The sequence below is a fragment of the Megascapheus bottae genome, chromosome 6 (genome assembly GCF_031878675.1).
Source record: "Megascapheus bottae isolate mThoBot1 chromosome 6, mThoBot2.hap1, whole genome shotgun sequence".
In the NCBI taxonomy this organism is placed as follows: domain Eukaryota; kingdom Metazoa; phylum Chordata; class Mammalia; order Rodentia; family Geomyidae; genus Megascapheus; species Megascapheus bottae.
Genome location: NC_143514.1, coordinates 74,633,796 through 74,646,626, shown reverse-complemented (window position 1 = coordinate 74,646,626; position 12,831 = coordinate 74,633,796). Strand labels below are relative to the sequence as shown.

General features: G+C 42.9%; 1 protein-coding gene across 1 annotated transcript in view; it reads right to left on the bottom strand.

Annotated features, from left to right (window-relative positions):
* Fbxo42 (F-box protein 42) overlaps positions 1-12,831 on the bottom strand; it is a 57,846-nt gene that overhangs the window by 38,728 nt on the left and 6,287 nt on the right. Inside the window, exon 2 of the mRNA XM_090335741.1 lies at positions 6,805-6,863. The gene's annotated coding sequence lies outside the window, so the exon portion shown is untranslated. The remainder of the gene's footprint in view (positions 1-6,804; positions 6,864-12,831) is intronic.

Genomic DNA, 12,831 nt, shown 5'->3' with positions numbered 1-12,831 from the left:
AGTAGTTAGGATTACAGGCATGAGCCACTGCACCGGCTCTGTATGACTTTAAAACAGAAAAATTCCTCTTCCATCATTCTTATAACTGTAAGGTCTAACTGACAGATGGCAAATGAAATAAGGTAGCCTCCTTGGGCCAGTAACAATGATACAAGACTTCAAACTTGGTTAGGAAACTTAACTCTGGAGTTAAAAAAAAATAACAGGAGGGGCCGGGAGTTTGGCCTAGTGGTTAAAGTGCTTGCCTAGCATGCATGAAGACCCGGGTTCCATTCCTCCGTACCGCATACATAGAAAAAAAGCCAGAAGTGGTGCTGAGGCTCAAGTGGTAGAGCTCTAGCCTTGAGAAAGTCCAAGGACAGTGCTCAGGCCCTGAGCTCAAGCCCAGGACTGGCAAAAAAATAATAATAATAATAATAACAACAACAGGAGGGGTTAAGAGTTTGGCCTAGTGGTAGAGTGCTTGCTTAGCATGCATGAAGACCTGGGTTCAATTCCTCAGTACCACATATATAGAAAAACCAGAAGTGGGGCTGTGGCTCATGTTGGTAGAACGCTAGCCTTGAGCTGAAGAGCTCAGGGACAGTGCCCTGGCACAGAGTTCAAGACCATGACCAACAAAATTAATTAATTAATTAATTAAAAAAAAAAAAAAACCCGGAATCCTAAACTGGTATGACAGCTCACACCTATCATCTCAGAACTTAGGCTGAGGCAGGAGGGCTGTGAGTATGGCCTAGTGATAGTATTTGTCCAGCATGCATGAAGTCCTGGTTTCAATTCCTGGGTACCACACACACAGAAAAAGCTGGAATTGGTGCTTGGCTCAAGTGGTAGAGCACCAGTCTTGAGAAAGCTCAAGGACAATGCCCAGGCCCAGAACTGGCAGCAGCAAAAAATAAGGAGGAGGAGGAGGAGGAGAAGGAAAAGGAGAAAGAAAGAAGAAGAGGATACAGGTGCTTGTGGCTCACACCTATAATCCTAGTTACTCAGGAGGCTGAAATCTGAAGATCACATTCAAAGCCAGCTGGGGTAAGAAAGTCCATGAGACTCTTACCTCCAACTAACTCCAATGGTAGAGTGCTAGCTATACGCAAAAAAGGGCAAGCCAGGTGTCAGTGGCTCATGCCTGTAATCGTAGCTACTCAGGAGGCTGAGATCTGAGTATGGTAGTTCAACGCCAACATAAGCACAAAAATCTGACTCTGATTTCCAATTAACCACTAGAAAACAAGAAAGGGAGCTGTGGTTTAAAGTTGTAGAGCACTAGCCTTGAGCTGAAGAGCCCAGGCCCAGAGTTCAAGCCCCATGACCGACTGACTCCCCCGCCCCCCAAAAAAGAGGCCAGTACCTACTCTGAGTACAATCCCCAAGACTGGTATATCCAGCTGATGTGTGTGCTCATGCATGCAAGTGTGTGCAACACACACACACACACACACACACATATGCACTCATACTGCAGACTATAGAAGATCATTTATATTACTATTTTCCCCAAGCAGACTAAATTCCTTTGATTCAATAAAACAACTTACTCCCTTTTCAAATCTTCTAAAAGTACAATTAGCAAGCGCAAAGGCGCCTGCACTGTTGTAAAACCAGTCTCACTATCCACGAAAACACCAGGCCTTGTTCCCAAGGGCATGTTTGCAAGCTTGGCCCTGGACAAAGATGTCAGGAACACACAGGAGTGGGCTCAGATACAATTTCTTGGTAATGACATGCTCTGTACCAATTTACACAGCGCTTCATTTTCACTTCCATGAATAGGTAATGAAATCATCATCACAGTCCCTAAGGATATAGGGGCATTTTGAAGCTCTGAGTTTTGTTTTCATGCCAAACAGAAGCCCTACAAAACATTTCATATGTAGTACATTAATTCAATCAGTGGTTTTCTAAAACTATTTAAAAGAAATCTTCCTTGAATAAGGAAACTCACTGAAAGCAATTGAATAAGAGAGTAAGAGAGACAAGGAAAAAAGCAATAGATGGGGCTAATCTGCCTCAACTATATCTGCATGTGTGAATTGCCATGATGAAATTCCTTTATAGAATACAGGCTAAAAAATGTTTTTAAAGTTGGGTACTGTGGATCAAGCCTGTAATTCCAGCTACTTGGGAGATGAAGATCAGAAGAACGCAGTTTGAGGCCAACCCAAGACTCCATCTAGATTAATGGCTGAATGCAAAGGAGTATACTTGTTATCCTACCTGAGAGGCAGAGGGAGTGGGAGGGGGGGCGGAGAGTGGAGGGAGGAGGTTGATGACAAAATGGTTGGGGGCTGTGGCACATACTTGTCATCCCAACACAGGGAGCACAAGTAGATTAGAACCATCACAGCCTAGCCAGACAGGGCATAAAACAACACCCTACTTCGAAAATAACCAATGCAAAAGGGACTAGAGGTATAACTCAAGTGTTAACAGTTCTACCAAGAAGAAGGAGAAGGAAAAGGAGAAAAAGGAGGAGGAGGAGGAGGAGGAGGAGACGACAACATCATCTTGATGGTGCCTGCAATCACTGTGGCAGGAAGTTATCAGGGGCTAGCACTGACCTCAGCCTTAGTTGCATATCCATCATATCCATTGAGAATGCAACAAGAAATTAAGAAATAAAGATTTTCAAATTTCTATTTTTTTTCTTTTTTTGCCAGTCCTGGGGCTTAAACTCAGGGCCTGACCACTGACCTTGGGCTAGAGCTCTACCACTTTAGCCACAGCACTATTTCCAGCTTTTTCTATGTATGTGGTACCAAAGAATCAAACCTAGGTCTTCGTGCATACTAAGGCAAGCACTCTATCACTAGGCCAAACTCCTGGACCTCAAGTTACTACTTCTTAAATTAATGTTCTTTGCCACTTACAGAATTATCTTTTGGGACAAAAGAGTAAAAACCATTTTATATTTAAATGTATGTTTTGACTATACTCATATACTAGCAGGCACTTAGCTGGATATTCCTTAGTTGTTTGAACAACAACAACAAAGTCTAGGAATAGAGTAATTTGGCATAACTAATGTTGCTATTAGCAAACTGTGAGCTATTCTCACATGCAAATTCAGAGCTGGTTCCATAAAGCGTTCCAAATTTAACAACAGATGTCAGCTAGAGTTGAGTCAGTTTCTTTTTAATGGCTACCAAACTGACATTACCCAATCAAGATTTCCTTTAATGAAACGAAAAAAATAAAACATTTCCCCAATACTCCGCAGTACATTTTTTTTTACCATTTCTGGCAATGGCTGACAGTAAATAAAAGCACCTAGTAACTTACAAAGTAGTCATCAGAAAGGACAGTTTCATGTCCACTCTCCTCACCCTTGCACAGCCAAGGATGCATTATTACTAAATATAAATGGCAAGAAATAGCCCTATTCATCAACAGAAATAATATGTTCTAAAACTTTCTTATGAGAATCATACATCCCACATCCTAGTTCGTTCTTTTTTTTTTTTTTTTTTTTTGGTGGGTCATGGGATTTGAACTCCACCTGAGCATTGTCCCTGAGCTGTTCAGCTCTAGACTACCGCCCTACCCTTGAGCCAAGCCCTACTTCTATTCTAGAGGTTAACTAGAGATAAGAGTCTCAGGTTCTTTTGTGCCCGTGCTGGCTTTGAACCTTGATTCTCAGATCTCAGCCTCCTGAGTAGCTAGGATTATAGGCATGACCCACCACACCCTGCTTGTAATGCATACACTTGTAATGCACAAACTTTGTGCATTACAGTTCCATTTATTTGTGGGCTGGCCATTTTATTTAGTGGATCATGGGGCTTGAACTCGGCCTGGGCACTGTCCCTGAGCTATTCGGCTCAAGGCTACTGCCCTACCCGAGCCACAGTCCCATTTCTCATTTTCTAGTGATTAATTGGACTTAAACAGTCTCTTGTCCAAAGCCCTGGCAGGCTTTCAACTGCGATACTCAGATCTCAGACTCCTGAGTAACTGGGATTACAGGCGTGAAATACCATGCCCAGCTGAACTTTTAAGGGATGGCTTTAGTTTCTTTTTTAATGTGTTCTATATTTTGCCATCTGTTTGAAATTACTATCACATGTAACATTTATTATAACCAGAATTATTCTATACTTTGCAGATTCCCCCCCCCCCCATGCCAATCCCAGAGCTAGAAGTCTGAGCCCTGTCCTTGGGTTTTCTCAAGGCTAGAGCTCTACAACTTGAACCATAGCACTACTTCTGGATTTTTCTATATTTGTGGTATCAAGGATTAGAACTTGAATCTTCATGCATGCTAGGCAAGCACTCTGCTAGCCCATCTCTTAAAAAAAAAAAAAGTGGTTTCTATACTTGGAAATAAGATGGTTTCTGTACTTGGATCAATTCTAAAGGTACAATGGTTATCTGCATTTGTTTTCTGCCTGTTTCTTAAGTGAATTTTTTGTTGTTATGGTTGCTCTTCTTCTTCTTCTTTTTTTAAATTAGATATGGGGTTTGAACTCTGGGCCTGGGCACTGTCCTTGAGCTCTTCAGCTCAAGGCTACCACCCTACACCTTGAGCTACAGTGACAATTCCAGTTTTCTAGTAGTTAAGAGTCTCACAATCTTTAGTGCCCTGGTTGGCTTTGAACTTTGATCCTCAGATCTCAGCCAAAAACCACATCTTATTTCTTCCTTTCACTCACTCAGCGCCAAACTCTTGCCTGAATAGTAAGTTACGGAACTGTAGCTGTATACCTGCCTTCCCCCTTTTTCCCATTAAGGCACAAGTGAAAATAATACTGTTCCCTGGGACCAGGGATGTAGCTTATTGGGAGATCCAGCACAGATAGGCCCAAAGATCAATCCCCAATACAGTTACTAAAAAAACAAAGACAAAAACAACAATTATTTCTCAACACAGAATAGTCAGAATAGTCGAAGCACAAAGTAAACTTTGCTGAATGAGTAAAGAAGCACAGCTTCATAAAAGAACTTTGAAGTAAATATAACCCAAATCTTAATTCCTAAATATCTGATGGAAAAGCTTTATCAAAATGTTCCCTAGACTATTGAATTTTACTGAACAGTAAATTGCAGGGAGTGAGTGGGAGGGTGTGTGTGAGGGAACTGACATAGCATAGATAACTTTATTTTTCCAAAGTAAAATATACAAGAAAAAAAAAAGCCAATTATACACAAAGTTCTATCATCTACTATCACCATAGTTTTCATAAAAGAATGTTCAAAAGTCAGGCACCAGTAGTTTACACCTGTAATCCTAGCTACTTAAAAGGCTGAGAGTTGAGGCAGGAAAGTCCATGAGATTCTCTCTCTCTCTCTTTTTTTGTGTGTCATGGGTCTTGAACTTGGCCTAGGCCGTTGTCCCTGAACTCTTCAGCTCAAGGCTACCACCCTACCCCTTGAGCCTCTCTAGTGGTTAACTGGAGATAAGAATCTCAAATTCTTTAGTGCCCGGGCTGGCTTTGAACTGTGATCATCAGATCTCAGCCTCCTGAGTAGCTAGGATTACAGGCCTGAGCCACCACACCAGTCTGTTCCATGAGATTCTTATCCTCAATTAACCACTAAAAAGTCAGATGATGAGCTTATTTGGCATGTTGTGAGCCTTTGGGTTAAATGTCCAGCATTGCAAAAATCCAAACAAATTGGAAAATCACTATCTCTAAGAAAGAATACCTTCTATGGAAGGCCTAGAGATGAAATTTAGTGGGTGAGTGCCTGTTTAGTAGGCACAACGCAACTAAACAGGGTTCAATCCCCCATACCACTGAATTACACAGATCTATATCTCAAGAGAATATAAACTTACGGTAGTATTTTTGCAAATCATTTTTGTGTTACATCACATTTTGTTATTTACTTAGTTTGTTAAAAAAAAAAAAGAGGGGCCGGGAGTTTGGCCTAGTGGTTAAAGTGCTTGTCTAGCATGCACAAAGACCCGGGTTCGATTCCTTGGTACCACATATAGAAAAAAGCCAGAAGTGGTGCTGAGGCTCAAGTGGTAGAGCTCTAGCCTTGAGAAAATCCAAGGACAGTGCTCAGGCCCTGAGCTTAAGCCCAGGACTGGCAAAAATAAATAAATAAAGCATATTTAAAAAAAAAAAATGAAACCCACCAAAAAAAAAATAAGATATAACCTGGCCAGGCCCTGGTAGCTGTTGCCAATAAGGCTGAAATCTGAGATTCATGGTTCGAAGCCAGCCCAAGCAAGAAGAAAGTCTGTGAAATTCTTATCTCTAATTAACCAACAAAAAGGCAGAAGTAGAGTTGTGGCTCAAGTGTGTAACACCAGCATTAAGCAAAAAAGCTCAGGGGTTAGTGTCTAGGCCTTAAGTTTAAGCCCCAGGACCAAGACACACAAACACATACACACACACACACACACACACACACACACACACGGAGGGTTGTAGGTATGTATGGCTCAGGTGGTAGAGTGCTAGCCAATAAGCAAAAGCATCAGATACTAAGTTTGAGTCCCAGACCAGAAAGAGAGAGAAAGAGAGGGAGGGAGAGGGGAAGAGGGAGAGAAGGGAAGAGGGAGAGAGGGGAAGAGGGAGAGAGGGGAAGAGAGACGGGGGAGAGGGGGAGAGGGAGAGAGAATATGAGGAAGGGAGGGAGGGAGGGAGGTAAAATAGAAGGAAAGAGGAAGGGAGGGAGGGAAGGAAGGAAGGGAAAGAAGGAAAGAGGGAGGGAGGGAGCGAGGGAGGGAGGAAAGGAAAGAGGGAGGGAGGGAGGGAGGGAGGGAGGGAGGGAGGGAGGGAATAGAGAGGAAGGAAAAGAGAGAAGGGAGTAAAAACTTTCCCCTGGGTTAAAAATGACTAAAACAATCACCATTTCATGGCTTCAGTTTTAAGAAGGGCATCTTTCTGGTTCACTCGTCCACTGCAGATCTGTTTTAATAAAAGGAATATGTTTATTAATTTAATGCAATGCACTTTGTACAATCAGTTCTTCTCATAAAAAAATCAGAAGTAACCTCTGGACTCTATTCATTTCTTTCAATTTTCCATATCCTATGCAAATACTTCTGTCACTGCACAGTCAGAATGCAGAGGAAGCAAAAGTTAAAATATATACTGGATTTGGTAATATTTAATGACTCAAAAGTATTCAAATTAGAGGTAGTGGGTTAACTCAGCAAGGTAATTACCAAGTATCTTTTCAACACAAACATTCACAAATATAAAGAACAATGTGGGCTGGGAGTTAGGGCTACTGTTAAGAGTGCTTGCCTAGAATGCAGAGACCCAGGTCTGACTCTTTGGTACCACAAACATAGAAAAAGCCAGAAGTGGCTCAAGTGATAGAGCTCTAAGCTTGAGAAAGCCCAAGGACAGTGTTAAAGCCCTGAGTTCAAGTCCCGGGACTGGCAAAAAAAGAAAGAAAGAAAGAAAGAAAGAAAGAAAGAAAGAAAGAAAGAAAGAAAGAAAGAAAGACAGACAGACAGACAGACAGACAGACATTAAAGCTCTGAGCATCATCTGGCCAGGTACAGTGCACCTACATCTTGATATCTGATACCATTCTTCAACTAAAAGAAACAGGGTAGGGGCCGGGAGTTTGGCCTAGTGGTTAAAGTGCTTGCCTAGCATGCATGAAGACCCAGGTTCGATTCCTCGGTACCACATATATAGAAAAAAGCCGGAAGTGGTGCTGAGGCTCAAGTGGTAGAGCTCTAGCCTTGAGAAAGTCCAAGGACAGTGCTCAGGCCCTGAGCTCAAGCCCAGGACTGGCAAAAAAAAAAAAAAAAAAGAAACAGGGTAGCCAGGCACCAGTAGTTCATACCTGTAACCCTAGCTTCCTAGAAAGTTGAGATCTGAGGGTCATGTTTCAAAGCTAGCAGGGGCAGAAAAGTCAATGAGATTCATGTCCAATTAACCCCTAAAATGCCAAAAATTGAGCTGTGGTTCGAGCAGAATGCCACTATTGAGCACAAAAGCTCAAGGAACAGAGCTCAGGCCCTAAAAAAGCCCCAGGACCATAAAAAAGAAACCAGGGCTTTGGGTGTGGCCTAATGGTAGAGAGCCTGCCTAATATGCTTTAAGACCCTAGTTTGATCCCTCGGTACCACATGCATAGAAAAAGTGGAAAGTGGTGCTGTGGCTCAAGTGGTAGAGCTCTAGCCTTGAGGAATGCCCAAGGACAGTGCTCAGGCCCTGAGTTCAAGCTGAAGGACTGGCCAAGAAAGAAAGAAACAAACAAACAAACCAGGGTACCTTGATGAAATGGTATAATCTAGGACTGGGAAAGGAAATATACAAGATGAGACTTAAACCAGGCATGGTAGAATATACCCATAATCTCAGCTACTCCGGAGATCAAAGCAGCAGAACAGAGAATGGTCTCCATCTCCAAAAAGGAAAAGGAAAAAAGTGGGGGAAGGCAGGAGATGAGCCTAGAGAACCCAAGACTACCAGAAAGTAAGGATACACTTAAAAAAAAAAAAAAAAAAGGGTGGGGGGGAGTGGGAGTGTGGCCTAGAGGTAGAGTGCTTGCCTAGCATGCACGAAGACCCTGGTTTGATTTCTTGGTACCACATACATAGAAAAAAGCTGGAAGTGGTGCTGAGACTCAAGTGGTAGAGCTCTAGCCTTGAGAAAGTTCAAGGACAGTGCTCAGGCCCTGGAGCTCAAACCCAGGACTGGCAAAAAAAAAAAAAAAAAAAAAAAATCAGAAGTGGTGCTGTGGCTCAAGTGGTAGAGCTCTGGTCTTGAGAAAGCCCAAGGACAGTGCTCAAGCCCTGAGTACAAGCTCCACGATTGGGGGGGGGGGGAGGGGAAGGAAAGGAGGGAGGGAAGGAGGGAATAGAGACAATACTGTATAAACAGGTATAAGAAACAGATAAAAGAGAAGGTCAGAAGTTTGGTCTAGTGGTAGAGTGTTTGCCTAGCATCCACAAAAATCCAGGTTTGATTCCTCCGTACCACATATATAGAAAAAAGTCGGAAATGGTGCTGTGGCTGCAGTGGCAGAGCTCTCACCTTGAGAAAGCCCAAGGACAGTCAGTGCTCAGGCCCCGAGTTCAAGGCCCAGGACAGACAGAAAAGGAAAGGAAAGGATAAAGGAGATCCTATGGCCCAAACTGAAGAACTCTGAGGACATAATAAAGTAGCATTGAACTACAACCCCAAATAAAATTACACATGAACCCCAGTATCGGTGCCTCACGCCTGTAATTTTAGCTACTCGGGAGATTGAGGATCATGGCTCAGAGCCAGCCTAGGCAAGAGATCCATGAGACTCCTATCTCCAATTAATCACCAGCCCCCGCCCCCCAAAAAAAGCCAGAAATGGAGCTAGAAGACTAGAGTCTAGCATCAGAAAACTACTAACAATGAACAGAAAACTACAGAAGTCTACAACCAAGACTACACTACAGTCTTCAACCAGATTACTGGCAACCATCAGAAGACTATTCTAATCAGAAAACTACTGCCCACAATCAGAAGGTTACTGCCAACCATCAGAAGATTACTATCTATAATTAGAAGACTAGTTACTTTTAGAACAAGGTCTTTTTTCCTAAGCCAGCTAAGGCAGAGGTCTCACAATACTTCTGCATGGGCCCTGGGCCACTATCCTCCAATTTCAACCTTCCCTTCCAAGTAGCTGGGGCTGCATGAGCCACCAGGCAGGGGTTTTTTTTGTTGTTGTTGTTTTTTTGTGGTATGAAGTCAAAGTCAAACTCATTCGGCTCACTAGCTGACATTCTACAACCTGAGTCATGCCTCCATCCCTTCTGCTTAATTTTTGATGATTACATATGTCACTTGGTCTCTACTCATTCTCTGGTTATCTGAACCCTCATCTTGTTTTCTTTTCTCCTTTCCTAAATTCGGAGGTGTCCCCTAAGATTCCACATTTTTGCCTTCCTTCCTTGCTACGTTTTTAATCAAGTATAGTCTTATATACACTTACACACAAATATAATGTATAATATAAAATACTTGTAACTATTATGGATATCAATTACAGAATTTTTATCATCCCAATTCTACACTCATGTGTAGTCTCAAATGTAATCTGTGAGCACTAGATTATGATATCCATGAAGTTAGGGATTGATATAGTCTAGTCATGTGATGCCAGGCCACCGGTACAGAATCATTTAACTATTTGGTTAGATGGATGGCTGGATGGATAGGTGGGCCCAAAATCCATCTCCAGGCATGATTCTCTGAACCTCATTCTCTCATTTTCATATTTCCATTTCCCTCTAGCACCTGATAACAAATTCATACTGAAGATTTTCAGCATCAGGGCTTATCTTCCTATTTTCCTCTCTCAAAATATAGGAATTATATTTCCTACCTTCTGCCCACAACTAATAAGCTGTCTAATTTCTCTCACATTCACTCTTACTTCCAATTTCCTCCACAGCTGCTGTACATCATCCATACCTTCCTAATTACTGCCAGAAAAGATATCCTCTCTCTCTCCTTCCACTCCAATTTACCTCTCAAATGGTAAAACATCAAACACAAGTAAAAATACTTAGCTCCAGACCAAGCTCAATCCTCAGTACCACTATAAAATTAACTAATTATAAAACACCTTAACTTTCAAGCCCCACAACCAACAAAAACACCTTACCTAGTGTGTGTGTGTGTGTGTGTGTGTGTGTGTGTGTGTGTGTGTGTGTGTGTGTGTGTGTGTGTGTGTAGGGGGATGCGCCAGACCTGGAGCTTAAACTCAGAGCCTGGCCCCTGACTTTTTGCTCAAGGCTAGTGTTCTACCAATTGAGCCACAGCTTTACTTCCAACTTTTCTGGTGGTTAACTGAGAGTCTCACAGACTTTTGTGCCTGGGCTGGCTTTGAATCATGATCTCAGCCTTCTGAGTTGCTAGGATTACAGGCGTGAACCACCAGCGCGCGGCTTTAACTACTTTTAAGTTATAGGTTAGTGGCATTACTTGTTGTGTAGCTATTATGGATATCCATTACAGAATTTTTATCATCCCAACTCTACACTCATCATCAGTATTAACTCCCCATTCTCCCCTAACCCCAGATTCTGGCCATCATTTGTCTCTATGAATTTGACTATCTCATGTAAGCAACAAATCAACTCTTTCTCCCCTGTATATATCTTTATTTTACCCATAAGTGCTAAAATCTTGAATTTCATCTGTCAGTATTTTAAATACATATATCATTAAATGATCCATGATTTTGCATTTTTTTTTCTGCCTACACGGGGGCTTGAAGTCAGGGCCTGGAGCACTGTCCCTCAGCATCTGTGTACTCAAGGCTACATTTGGGTCACACAACATCACTACCCCCTTTTTCTGAATAGTTTATTAGAGATAGAGTCTCTTGGGCTGGGCACAGTGGCTCACACCAGTAATCCTAGCTACTCAGGAGGCTAAGATCTGAGCATCAAGGTTCAAAGCCAGCATAGGCACAAAAAGACCTGAGACTCTAATCTCCAATTAACCTCTAGGAAAAAATGAGAAGTGGGGCTTGGCTCAAGGGTAGGGCGGTACCCTTGAGCTGAAGAGCCCAGGGACTGCAGTCAGGCCGAGCCCCATGACCGAGAGAGAGAGAGAGAGAGAGAGAGAGAGAGAGAGAGAGAGAGAGAGAGAGAGAGAGAGAGAGAGAGAGAGAGAGAGAGAGAGAGAGAGAGAGAGAGAGAGAGAGGGGGGGGGGGGGTGTCTTGGACTTTCCTGCCCTTGGCTAGCTTCAAACCACGAACCTCAGATCTCAGCCTCCTGAGTAGCTAGGGTTATAGATGTGAACCACCAGTGCCTAGCCCTTGATTTTACTTCTAAGAATGTCTTATTTAAACACTGACAAAGTTGGAAGGTGGTGTTTACTCCTGTGATCCTAGCTACTCAGGAGGATGAGGGATAGAAGAACAAAGTTTGAAGCCAGTAGGGACAGAAAAGTCTGTAAGAAGGCTGGGAGTTTAGACTAGTCATAGGGTGCTTGCCTGGCAATGTGGCTCAAGGGGTAAGGCGGTAGCCTTGAGCTGAAGAGCTCAGGGACAGTGCCCAGGCCCAGAGTTAAAGCCCCACAACCAACAAAAAAAAAAAAGAAGAAAAATTCTGTGAGACTAGTACCTCCAATTAACTAGCCATAGCAAATCAACTTACCCTAGGTGTTCTCCAAAAAGAACTAGACATCAACCTTTAATATAGTAATTATGCTGTTTAAGACTTATCAGATTTTATTACTTTACTTTTTTTTTTTCTCCCATCCTGGGGCTTAAACTCAGGGCCTGGGCCTGGGCACTGTCCTTGGATACTTTTTGCTCAAGGGTAGTGCACTGTCACTTAAGCCACAGCACCACTTTCAGCTTTTTCCTGTGTATGTGGTACTGAAGAATTGAACCCAGCAGGGCTTTGTGTATGCTAGGCAAGCACTCTACCACTAGGCTATGCTCCCCGCCCACTTTACTATTTAAAAAACAACAATAACAATAACCTGGAATCCTGGGTTCTAGTGATCCTACTAAGACTTAAAGACCACAGCTCCAAGCTAAGCTCGAGCAGGAAAGTCCATGAGGGTGTGTGTGCTGGTTCTAGGGCTTAACTCAGGGACTATACAGTGTCTTGGACAGGAAAGTCCATGACAGGGTACAGGTATGGGTATGGGTGTGTGTGTGTGTGTGGTGTGTGTGTGTGTGTGTGTGTGTAAGTTCTAGGGCTTGAATTCAGCCACTGTGTGTGTGTGTGTGTGTGTGTGTAAGTTCTGGGGCTTGAATTCAGCCAGTGTGTGTGTGTGTGTGTGTGTGTGTGTGTGTGTGTGTGTGTGTGTGTGTGTGTGTGTGTGTGTGTGTGTGTGTGTGTGTGTGTGTGTGTGTGTGTGTGTGTGTGTGTGTGTGTGTGTGTATGTAAGTTCTGGGGCTTGAATTCA